Below are 12,567 nucleotides of genomic sequence, written 5' to 3' on the forward strand. Positions count from 1 at the left end.
CGGTTTCAAGGGGAATGGTGAAAAACAGGAAACTGCCCCATCGCTGGGGGTCTCCAGTGGAAGCAGCTGTGCTGCTCCGGACAGGGTCGTGGGATTTGCATCCCACCTGCAAATCCCTCGCTGCCCCGCGCAGTTTGCATGGGCTGTGTTGGTCGCAGCCCACAGCCCGGGCCTCGACAGGGAGCTGTGGCTGGGGCTGGCGGATCACCGGGAGGTGGGCAGAGGACTGGGCTGGTCCTGGAGAAGGAGGGCAGGTGGAAGCGCAGCCATGTGGTGGCATTGACAGGACGCCTGCCTCGGCGGCTGGGCTCGATGCCGCCACTCCGAGACTCGGGGACACTCGGCTGCTTCGACATGAGCCTCCATCTCCCTCCCTGGCCTCTCGGGCCAGAGAGCAGTCGGGGACCCAGGAGCCATCTGCGCGCCGGAGACCGGAGCAGGGCACCACGCGGGCTGCAGCTGGGTCCAGCGTCGGGCGGCTGGTCCTTGGCACAGATGGCAGAGCCGGCACGGCACTCATCGCCCCGAGCCACCGCAGCCGCTGAGGGGCACGAGCGGACCGGGCACATTGCCCGGGAGACCACTTGCTGGGGTCAGCGGGGCGGGGGCAATGCCTGACCCCGCAGGGAAGGGTCTGGGAGTGGGGCCAAGCCTTGCCTCGCGCTGGGCTGAAGTGGGCTCGCTGGGGCTAACGGCAGACCTGGCCCGCAGTCGTTAGAGGGGGCTGTGAGAAAGGCGAGGGAGGGGGTGGGGAAGGACAATAATTGCCTTTTTTCAAATTTCCCCACGTCAAAACCAATCTGAGCAGCGGATGCATATATTTAAATTAAAAGTAATTAAAACTGTGCTGCCAGAGAAATGCATGATGGATTCAATGCAGGAGAATGAAGTAATAAAACACTTTATGGATTAACTCATATCAGGCTGTTTTGCAAATTTATTTTTCATTATAATCCAGCCCTATCAGATACCGCCTGGATGTATGATGCTGCCCGTGGGCAGGCAGCATGCGGGTCACCAGTTTCGGGTCCCGGTGACTGGTGAGCAAGGTTTCTGTCATCATTTCTTAGTGGTCACTTCACCTCCGTAATAATGAACGAGTCAAGCAGGGCTGTTATTTTCTTTAATCTCTTTCCTCATATTAAAAAAATACAGCCAGCCACATCATTACTGCAGCAGACCCGGAGGACTCTTTCCAGGTCATTACTCCGGTTCGTCTGCGCGTCTCGAGGTCCTAAAGGGTTTGGGGTTATATGCAATAAGGCGTTCGTCGACAACATTCCCCCTGAGCCCTAGGTGTTAATGAGAAAGATTTTCCATGTGGCTGTTAACACCGTGCGGTTTAAAAAGTCACAAAGAAAATGGAATTTCTTCTTTCTCCAGGTTTTTCCCTCTCGTTGTGAATCTTCCTGCCTGGGTTGTGCAGGAAGAAACTTGTCTGGTTCATCGCTAGTCTGAGATGACTGTATTTTGTGGTGGGGGAGATCTCTTGAGTGGGTTCTGCATGGATTTGCATGCACTAAGTTGGAGGCTTTCTGCTTTGCTCACGTCTATTTGTCCCCATCTCATTCCGATCCTATTTTTTCCTCCTCTGGCCAGAGGAAACGTCAGATTGCAAACTGACAACAAGGCTAATGCCATCAAAAATTCCATTTCTGCCCAAGACAGAGGCCTGATGTAATAATAAGCATCTGAATGTTATAACAGGGTTATAGATTGCAGCTTGGTGCCTCCACATTGCGTCTCGTGGGACAGGCTGATAAAGCAATTACATTACTGGAGAACGCCACGAGAAACCTTGGGACTAAAATGAAACTGCACAGGGCTGAGCCCCAAACTCTGCCTCTGCGCGCAGGCAGCGTCTGGAGAGCCGCGCTGCACGTCAAACGCCTCCCCGGTTATGTGCGGGGAGAATGATGTCTACCGGTTAGTCTAGTGCGTGGCATGCCAGGAAATAGCTTAAACCACGGCTGGGAGGAAATGGCTGAAACCACCGCTGGGCCCCTCGGAGGCTGCAAACGCCGTGCGAGAAGTAACACGCGTGCCCCCAACCTTCCCCGACAGAAGGACGAGGGCCCACGTCACCCGGGTTGTGGTGGGCGCGGGAGATGAGCTCCTGGCAGCACGGGCGGCTGCATGGCATTGCACCATCTCTTGCTCGCCCCCGGGGACCTCCCTTGCAGGAGGGGGTCGTAGCATCATGGAGCCGACTGCATGTCCAGCCCCGGGGCGGAGGAGTTGTTCCAGAGGGGACTTTCTAGCCAGAGTCCCAAGCACGGGACAGTGGCGACAGGCACCCCTGCCAGCAAGCCAGGCCAGGCCGGCCACAGCCACTGAGCTACCCTGCCCCTCTTGGCAGACTCATGTCCCGGCTTGCGGACACCGGCGAAGGGCTTTGCAGGCTGCAGGACTGCCAGCTGCGGAGGTGCCTTGAGTGTCCAAAGACATCCTCCCTGGAAGGGCAAGGCAGGCGGGCAGGCCAGCCGCTTCTCTGCTTCCAGACCAACTCCCAGACCCCTGGCTGCAGGGCATCGCCCCACGCCCATGAGCCACGCGGTCTCTGGGGTCTCTCCAGCCTCGCTCCGACGGACGCTTCGGAGAGTCCCGTTGCCTCCGAGACGGTCTGCAGCAAGGGCACTTTCCTGAGCCTCCTCCTCTCCACGGCCTCCGGGCTGAGCCCCTGGGCGCCGCCGAGAACCAGGGCGGGTGTCAGCCATGGCGCTGGGGACTGGGTCGTTAAGGCTGAGCTCCCCAAAGAGCAGGCGCCGTGCAGCTCTGCTTGTCGTGCTCAGCCATTTGGAACCGGACACGGAGCGAAGCAGCTTTCGTGCAAGCCCCTTGAGCGCTGAGCCATCTCCGCACGCCGTGCGGCCTTGCCGGCTCTCCTCGGAGGGCGGAGAGGCTTTTCCAGGGAGGAAAGCTAATTAACGGCAGTGGTGCTACCCTCACTTCCACAAGCACGTTTCTCTGTTCAGCGCCTTCCATTTCTTACCCAACTAGAGCACATGGGAAGCGGTGTGTGCTAGTAAAGCTGCTATGAATTTAAAAATGTGTAAAAATGACAAAATATTAACAAAAGCATTGATTTTCCTATTTACTTTTATGCATTTTATTAACTAAAACACTTTAAAGTGTAACCGCTGTGTATTAAATTTACTCTGCAACGTCGGTTATGAATCTCGAACAATAAAACACAAAATTGAATTTACCACATTCTTTATAAAACAGAAGTTTAGAAAAAAATATAATTAAAAATACTGCCTGAGCTTCCCAGCAGCAGCTGCGAAATAGTGCCCCCCCGAGACAGGGCAGCTGGGACTCGAATTCCCTCTTCTGGGCGGTTTTCCCCAGCCTGGGTAATTTTCTTCTTCCTTGGCCACGCTTCTACTGAGAGCCCTTTCAACAGCCCGTATGTTTTAGAGGCAGATAAACGTGCAGATAAAACGTAAATACCAACAGATGCAGTCTGTAAATAATTGGTTGGAGACGTTTCAGGAAGTGTGGGGTAACCGTTCCTGTCGAAAAGACTAAGCCAAAATACTTGGTTATAATATCTATTTTTTTTGATGTTGGCGAAAGCATTGGCTAAGATGGTCCTTGTGCCCTTGAGCTTTGGAGCTGGGATGCTGGATCCGGTGACATTTTCCAGATTTTCACAAGACCAGGACAAAAAGCACCATCCTGCCGCGGCGGTGGACCTGTCCTGCCAAATGTCAAGCCTTCCAAACCCTGTGTTTGCTCCTACCTGATAAAAGCTAGCAAGAGCTTGGCTGCAAAGTCTGCTCGAGCCACGGACCTCCCCGACCCTCCCCTGGCCCCGGGGCTGGCCCTCCTGCTCTCTTTTCCAGCTCCAGCCAGGTAAACTCCTCCCACCGGTGTTTTCGAAGGGGGGCATGTAAAAGGGGTTGTGGGTGATGCTGAGCCCATTGCTTTAAGCACAGCGTTTCCTACGTGGCTGCTCACACGTGCTCCCCGTTTCCGAGGACTTGGGCCTGCTGACCTGGGCAGCCTGAACCCAAGCAGCAGAAGCGGCCCCTGAAAAAAGGGGGGTCTTCTAAAACGGCCTGAAGAAGCCAAAGCCCTGCACGCCTCGGGTTGGATGCCCCCAAATCAGTGAGCATTTGGCAACGGGGGATCGTAACAGCACCGCTCCGCCGGGGCAGCCCTCGTAGCGCGGAGACGAGGCCGGGGAGAAACGCGCAGGAGGACGTGGATGCTGCGCGTGCAGTGCCGCGTGCTCCCAGCGGCTTGCGGAGGCCACGAAACAGCTGCGACGAGCTGCCCCAGCACTGAGCACCACCGGTCCTGGGGGCTGCACGAGGCAGGGCCGCTCTGCGGATGCAGCACCGGGTTGCGCCGTGCAAGGCCGCGGTGCAATGGCGGCGAGGCTGCAGGTGTTCTCGCTCTGTGCCTCTGAGGCCCTGCGGGGACGGAGGGCTTGCCCGCGAGTCCTCGGCCCCTCTGAAAACCCAGCCGCTGCATAGCGTGGACCCGCAAGCTTGAAACTGCGGCCACTGACACACAGTGTGGCGACACGGGCCTAGGACGGATGCACGTGCGAGTGCTGCTTGCACTCCTGCTGCATTTCCATTTAGGCAGGGGCTCGCTTTGCTTGTACAAAAGCAGCCGGCGCCGGACGCAGAGGTGACACGGTTCAAGGGCGACTCCCTCGGGCACATATTACCGTGAAACCTGTCTTGGGCCACAGTCAGTGCAAGGCAAGTCACCCCCGCCTCATACCTCTACTCTTAAATCTATATTACTGCACAAACCTCATTAAGGGCAAGTCTCGGAGGCAGGCACATGCGAGCATAAAGCAGAATACCGCAAGCTGGGATACAAAATCTATATATAGATCCTGTATCTTCCTGGCTCTAAATAGCCCGTGCGATTGCTATTTTGGTGGGGAGGAAGCGCTATTTAGACAGGCTCGCCTGCCGCCGAGGAGGGGCAGCGAGGGAAGGGAGCGCGGCTGGGGCGCCCAGGTAGGGCGCTGTAATGCGCCTGGCCTTTTCAAGGAAGATTTAGAAGGACTCTGTAATCTGCAAATTCTAAAGAGCTGACGGAGACAGTTATTAAGGGCTGGTAGGCGATGGCTGCTCGCTGTGTTATTAAAGTGCTAAAAGATTATGTCTCTGATAGCCGTATGCTTACTGTGTCCTTCATGACCACTTCCACAGGGACACCGCCAAGGAGAAAGGCAGAGGATCAATGAAAGGATATTACCAGTGGGCCAATCCCAATAATAAGAGAGGTGATATATACACACCATTTAAATTGTCCAACACATTTAATGTTCATTAACACTAATTTTCATGGTGCTGGAGTTTAACATATTATCGCAATGAAATTAATAAAAAAAAATATCCCACAGGAAATATAATTTAACTGTTTTTATACTCACCTTTGGACGGTCCATTTCCAGCAGAGCCGCTGCGCTATGGCACTCAGCTCCATCTTGCCGGTGAGAGCCCGGGGCCGGTTCACGGGTTACAAATGACCAAAATGCTCTGTTTTGATGCGGTCAAAGCAAAATCGGCCAGGCTCCCCACGCTGCCCGCAGCCCTCGAGAAGGCCCGGGCATCCAGGGACCTGCAATTCCCAACGTCTCCCAGGTGCCGGGAAGGCCACGCTGGTCTCGGGGTGGCTCGAAGCGACCCTGGGCACGAGCCGGAGTTCAGGAGGCGCCGGCACGGCCCAGCAAGGAGGGCCGGGCTGCAGAAGCCGGCCCAAAAAACCTGGAGGTTTGCTCCACATTTCTACTTTTTGGTCTGAGGTTTTCCAGCTCTGAAAATATGAACTTTCCAGTTTGCAAACTTCGCCATTTTTCGGCCAGCGTTGAGCAGGTGGCAAACTTTCATGGACACGTGCAAACCTCTCAGCCCGGCTGAGTGTCAGGGCAATATTTCACTTATCAGAGAAAAATAAACATGTAATAATTTTGTTATTATGCCATAATGACTTGCTTATTTATCTCTCACGGAGCACACGGAAATTGTATTTGGCCACAGTGTATAAATTGTGGTATAATTACTGTAAAATTTATAGTTTTTATACTTCCAACAAGTTAGCTTCTAAATCACACAACCCCCATGTAAATACTTTAAAATTATTCAGTAATTACTTATTTACATTGTAATTAAAATAACTAATTAGCATACATTTACAGAGGATTTACATACTTATTTGTGAAAACAGTTCCTTGGCAGATCATAAAATGAGAAAGAAGAAGAAACTCCACGTGCAGCCGCAACGAGGCTTGGCGGCTACGGAGGGACGCCGAGCCCTTTCCACGGACCCTTCAAGCCTAGGGCACGTCTCCCTCTTGCGAGGAGCCGTGTTGTGGCATTCAGGGTCCCCGTGGACCTCGACGGGCCGGGGGCAGACAGGCTGTGCACCACTCTGGGGGGAAATCGCTGTCCCGGGGAGACGGGCTGCAGATCTGGCTGCCGAGTGCACGAGGCACCCTCTGGCTTGGCTCGTGTCAGAGGGGACAGTTTTACACGCTCTTTCTCTGGCAGATCCGGAGGCTTCGAAGGACCGTGAGGCACCTGTGCAGCCTGGCAAAGTGCTCTGCTTTGCACGTATGCACACGTGCACGTGAGGAGTCCCCGCCTGGAGCACGCCAGGCTGCGTCTCCAGGTGCTCCGTGGAAGAGAGGATGTCTAATCTGCTTGTTTCCTGTTCGACTCTTTCACCGTGCAATGCACGAGGATCCCAGCCTGCCCCTGGGTCCCTTCTTTTCCTGCTGCCCATCTAGGGCCCGTTCACACGCAAAGCCCCAGAGCCACATGCAGGGTGCAAGGGGGAGCACGGCTGCCCCGCGGCCCCAGACGTGCTGGATCTTTACAAGCAGGGCGGCTCCCTCTTCCTCCAGTCAAGCGGGCAGGACTGGGGCTCTCAGTGGAGGTCCCGCTCTCCTAGCAGACCTGACATGGGACACTGAGGCCCTGGTTTGAAATGCTAATGCTATTAATAATAATGCTATTATTTTGAGGCCGGTGCCAGGGGCTCCAGCGTGACCAGGGCTTTCTCCAGCAGGGCTGGCAGCCACGTCGCCCCCAGAAATGGCCTGGGTTATTCCGGAGCGGTCTTCAACCATGAAAGCAGTCCTCAAATACTTGAAGGGCTGCCAGCAAGAAGAGGGAAAGCACCTGTTCTTCTCTTGCTGCAGAGAGGAGGACGCAGAGGGACAGCTGGAAGTTGCAGCAAAGTCAAGTTAGGTTGCAAACACTTCTTCCCCGTCGGAGCAGGGAGGCAGTGGGATGGGGAAGTAGTGGACTCGCCATGGTGGGCGGTATTCAGCCCTTGGCTGGGGATGATCCAGGTGTACGATTCCCAGGTTTCTGGGCTTTGCTGCTTTGTTCTGCTCCACGTGTCAGGGGGTTTTAAGCCTCCCGCAGAGGCGCTGCGTGCTGCAGCCCAAGCTGGGGCTGGGGCTGGGGCTGGCCTGGGCCAATGCTCCTGCTGGCACCAACCCTGCAGGGTCCTGGCAGGAGGGTCTTGCCCCCGCGCTCAGGCTCAGCCCCGCGCTGCTCTGGGGCAGGAAGGGGTTTTACCCCATGGACAGATGGGTATAGACTGGGGGGGTTGCCTTGCTCTCTAGGAGGGTTGTAGCCTGTGCCTGGGATCTCTTGAGCCTGTATTCGCATTTCATAGCAGCAGGACGTTGGCTGCCGGGGTCCCCTGGTCTACCCGGGGCAGGTGTGGGGTTAGGGCCGTGTTGTGTCAGGGGTCGTCTTCTGCAGAGTTTAGATGATGGCTGTGCGGAGTGATTTGCATGGGGCTCATCCTGCCTCAGGCCGGGGTCGACCTGCGGAGGTCCCTTGCAGCCCCACGGCTCTGGGATGCCACGAACCTGCTGCGGGTTCCCCAGAAAGCCCATCGGTGCTGAGGGAAACATAAAGGACCCGAGGGTGCCGCACACGCAGGATTCACAAGCAGCTCCGGGCAATGGTTAGCACGCGGTTCCTGCGTATGCACGCGGCCAAACAGGACAGAGCTGGCAGACGATTGCGTCTGACTAGGAAGGGCGAGGGAAGGTGTGTGCCTCGTCGGAGGGAGAGTGTCGGTGACGACCGGTCGCACGTCCCAGGCCGGAGCAAGCAGGTCCGTCTCCGCAGCCTCCACGCGGGTGCAGCGCGGGGATGTGCTGGGGGAGCCTGGGGTTTAAACCCCCTCTAGCACCGCGCCCTGTACAGACTCCTGGTCCTCTGCAGGGTGCAGAGGGGCAGGCCACTACATCCCCGCTGCGTTGGGTGGCTGCTGTGGCTCGGTGCCCCCGACCACGGTCTAGGCCGTCCCGGTCCCATTGCTCTCGGGCTTCCCAGAGCTGGGATGCTCTGGCTGGCTCTGTGAAAATCACCTTTCTGCAGGGACCGGTGATGCTGCTTGGGGCTGGCAAATCTGGACCACCCCACCTAGGATAAAACAAACGGTTTGTGTAGAGCCCAGGAGGGAGAGCGGTGCCCAGCGATGCAGGGATCCTGCCAGCCACGACCCCGCCAGGCCTTCCCCGTGCGCCCTGCCTTGTGGCACTGCAGTCCCTTCCCCGAGGCCTCTCACAAGGCTGTTATCACACCCACCGTGTTATTGGATTTCTCCAAAGTCTCCCTTTATCCTTATTAATGCTGTGAATGTTGTAGCACGGCGCGATAGGATCTAACACCGGATAAAAATCACAATTTGTCCTTCTTCTGGGTGTAAATGTAACGGGGCTTAACTGTACAAACAAATAAGCCTAAATAGAAACATTTGCGATGATAAATGGGCAAGGAGAGAGCTGGCTCCAAGGTGAGGCCCGGCGGCGCCTGTGCGCAGAATGCACAATTCCCCGCGCCAGGGTCAGCCCGAGGCATCGCCAAGGTCAGCTCAGCCCGGCTCCCCCCGCCCCGCAGCCCTGACGGCTCATGTCCTTATGCCTCGGGCTTCCCCCCGGGACTCGGGGATGCTCCAGCTGCGGAGGAGCTTGCAGGCCAGTCCTGGGGTGCGTGCCTGGCCAAGCCCCGGGGTACAGCGCGGCTTTGCAGCACAGCGCAGGACTCACAGCTCCTCCAGCCCGGCGTGCTGGCTGCAGAGGGGCAGGGGAGCGCTGGGCTGGGCCCTGACGGGCAGTGTCCCCTTCTGCCCCCCACGGAGCAGGAAACGGGTGCCTTTAGGCCGTGCACCCCTGAGAAAGCTGGGGCCTGGGTCCTGCGGGACACCCCTCGCTGGTTAGAGAAGGGAGGTCCCTGGCCGGGGCATGGTGGCGGGGTCTGAGCAATGCTGCCAGTTCCCGGGGGACCTTTTATCCGAGTGGTCAGTGCAAAGTCCCCTGGGATGGAAGAGATCATAAAAGACTGAATCTGGCCATGCTTTTAAATCGTACTTGGGGCATGCTGCCTTTAAATCCACTGACGCCGTGCCCCAGCCATCTCCTGGCTGGCACCCGTGCCGTGGCCCAAGTGAAGGTGCACCTGCTTTTCACCGGTGGGCCCTGGTAGGAGAAGCCACGACGCCGAGAGGCACCGGGGAGCGGCTGGGGTTTGCCACGGGGCCGATCTGGTGAGATTCCCAGCTCCTTTCCTCGGCCCCATGCCGGCCACAGAGCTTCAGCTGCATCGCATCTGGGCAAGCGAGATGGGGAGGAGGTTGCCCCTTGCACACGCGTGTGCTCGCACGCGCAAGGAATCCCACAACAGAAGTCAGTCCTGCTTTCTGCCATGGCCACGCCGAGCCATAGGTGCCCAGGGGACTGAGTGGGGCCCCCCCAGGAGCTGGCCCACCTGGCCCCGCACCAGCTGTGCTGTTTCCACCTGCTCCTTAGGGTGAGATTTAACGGTGGAGTCGGTGCAAGCGCGGACCGCGCGGGCTGACCCTGGCACGGCTGTCACGGCGCGGGACTGGCGTGTAATGAGGCCCCGTGCGGATATTGATATGACAGAACAAAAGGCCAAGGTGCAGTAAGGACAGCAATCCGCAGGCTTCAGTCCATTTGTTTTTCACACCAAATCCATCACGTTAATGGGTCACCTTTCTGTGGCAGCTCATGATTACCTGCTTAGCCAAGGAGAGAGGCAGGTACCGGAGGTGGATGGGGAAGGGGTGGCCTGGACGGGGGTAGGTCGCACTGCCCGGAGGATTTATGACGGGTCAGCCCCGGCGCTGACCCGCCGGCTTGGGCAGAAGGGACCATGTTGGGGCAGAACGACGGGGGCTGCAGGCTGCGACGAGGGACTGATGGGAGCCCCCCAGGCGCAGGGACTTGCTGGGGACCGGGGAGATGAAGCAGGACAGGAGGTGCTGAGCACATGGGCAGCCCCGGGAGCCGGACTGGGGGTCAGCCAGCTGTCAAGGCCCCTCCAGACACAACAGCCGGGGCAGGGAGGGGGCAGCCCCTCGGCGAGGACCGGCTGCAGCGTTAGAGCCCATGGGGAGAGCGCAGCCCCCCAGCCCCCGGCCTGAGGGCTTGCACCCGAGAACGGGCCCTGGGAAGATGCTCTTTTAGCTCATCGTTATTATTGCCCACGGTGCCAGGACACAGACCGGGACCCCTGGGCCACGTTCGCTGCCAGCCCTTCCCAGACTGCCGAGATTGCCCCCTCCACACACCAGGCAGCCCCAGCCTCTGTGTTTCCCACGGGCCAAGTAGGGACATCGTCTCGGCGGGACCCTGCAGCACACATCATGCGCAGACCCCTGTCCTCGGGCGAACGCTGCGGTGCCCCGTGCCCCTTCGTGGGGCGGCGAGGGCTGCCCGGTGCTACTGGAGCTCGGGGCACTGTTCAGACAGCTGTGCCCGGCAGGATCAGGCCCTGTCTGGTGCGTGGATGGAGTGGGTGGCCGGGCAGAGCAAGGAGAAATGTCCCTGCCTGCGTGTGCCCAGGACACACTCGTTTCCACTTAATATTCACACGCCGACATGAGATGAGCACTTAATGAGATCAGCAGCCAGTTTCACTTGAGGCTACCGGAGCAACGCTTCTCCAAACTGATCTCTGCTGCCGGGATGAAGTCACGTGCAAAGCAACGGCCTTGGCAGGGGCGTTGGAGGCTTTCGAGCGAGGCGATCCCAGCCAGCGTCCACCACGGGGACTAGCTGGATAGTACAAGCAAAAAGTAAGTTGAATTAGTGCTTGTTGAAAAAAAAAGCCCTTCCTTGCATTTAAGCAGCGGAGGTACACGTGTAAGAGCGAGAAGATTTAGCAGCAATAAACGCAGCCGGCTCAATCTGCCTCTCATTCCAGGGTTAATATTAGCAGGGAATACAGAGACAAAAGCTAAACAATGCTAATTATTTCAAAGCATAGAGAAATCTGGCCTCAGACGACAGAGCTAACTCTCATAACATCTTACGGCGTGGAAGCCATCTGTGATAAGGACTCTCGCCTTTCAGAGATAAGGAAACAAAATTGAAACGTATTATACATAAGTGGCTCCGGGCAATGAATCATTGTGCAACGTCTTTGCTGTTGGACCGGGCCCATTACAAAGAAATAATAGCAATAATAATAATTAATAACAATGCCAGGCCATTTCGCCATTCCCGGCTGGAGAGGTCTCAGCCTAACTCCAGACACTAGGCCAGAAACAGTAAACATGCACTTATGGTAATTTTATTTGAACTCCCAAGGAGACTGCCCACACCACTATGATTTGATGGCTTATTAAACCCTGCAGGATACCTTCTCCGGATGGGAGTGCGCGGAGCTGCTGGGGGGAGAGGGGGAGCCATCAGCAGGGACCAGCATCATTCCCTTCCTATTTAAAAGTCAAAATGTCATCTAGGTTTTTGTATTGTAATTGCAATGGTCATTGCAAAGACACCATGAAATCTGTCTGCATTAGCACTTCTTTGGGGGGAGGTCTGGTGAATGAAGATGTATTGAAGGCTGTTCTCTGGCATCCTTCTCATGCAAGTCCAGGCTGCGCGAGCGGTAAATGAACCCCCTGCCAGGAGCCCACGTCACCTCTGCACCCCCCGACCATATCGAGCGACTTGAACGGGGAAGAAAAAAATCATCCGTTCCAACCCTAAATGATACCAGTAAGTTTGTGCAAGCTTATGTAAATCACACAAAAAGTGACAAGTTTTCCTATTAAAAGATAATTGTAATCAGGGTGCTGGACGTGTGGCGCACTGATGATTGGAGATAGACGGGCAGCGTGGAAAGATGGATCGTTTTAATTTGCACCAATTAAATTGAAGTTCATGGGATCATCTTCTTCAATCTTCATGAATACTTTATTTTCTGGCTGCTATGGAGCTATTAAAAAGAATGATTGAGCCAAGAGCTAGGCATAGTATATTTTATGAAATATCACCTTTAAAGAATTTGAGTGCGCCATTTTCATAATGAGTTTTCTAGTACCTAATACCCTTCTATATTACTACATTTTTAAAGTGGATTGATCTGGAAAGTGCAGAAAGTGCAGGTAATGATACATTTTGCTAGGATAAGGTGGCTGATAATGTATCATGTTACTGCTCGGGGAATAATAGATTGCCTTGTGTTGGAGATGTGGCATTCTTATTTCGGTGGTTGCCTTTTGCAGACAAGGGGAATCCTCGGCGTCTCTCGAAGGGAG

Source organism: Gavialis gangeticus, unplaced genomic scaffold (assembly GCF_001723915.1).
Source record: "Gavialis gangeticus isolate Ggan-Ray unplaced genomic scaffold, GavGan_comp1, whole genome shotgun sequence".
Taxonomy (NCBI): domain Eukaryota; kingdom Metazoa; phylum Chordata; order Crocodylia; family Gavialidae; genus Gavialis; species Gavialis gangeticus.